This window comes from Gavialis gangeticus, unplaced genomic scaffold (assembly GCF_001723915.1).
Source record: "Gavialis gangeticus isolate Ggan-Ray unplaced genomic scaffold, GavGan_comp1, whole genome shotgun sequence".
Lineage (NCBI taxonomy): Eukaryota > Metazoa > Chordata > Crocodylia > Gavialidae > Gavialis > Gavialis gangeticus.
This window is the reverse complement of record NW_017729031.1, coordinates 41,472,506-41,472,800: the sequence shown is the minus strand read 5'-3', so window position 1 is coordinate 41,472,800 and position 295 is coordinate 41,472,506.

Here is a 295-nt window from a genome sequence, read left to right as displayed (position 1 = left end):
GACACCTGCCTCCCCTCCCCTCCGGGACCTCAGTGCTTCCCCGACTAGTCTCCTTCATTCACCTAAGTCCGCCCTCCTGAACTCCAGGGCTGCTGCCTTGCTGCCGGCCTTTGCCACCTGGTGCTGGTTGGTGAATCCCAGCAGGCGATGATTGCTGTCACCCGGGTGGTCGAGCACCCGCAGCCCCCGCACCAGGTCGTCGCCCGTGGCCAGCACCAGGTCCAACAAGGCATCTCCCTTGGTGGGGCTGTGCACCTCCTGGGTTAGATGGAGGTCCTGCATTTGGGCTAGGGAC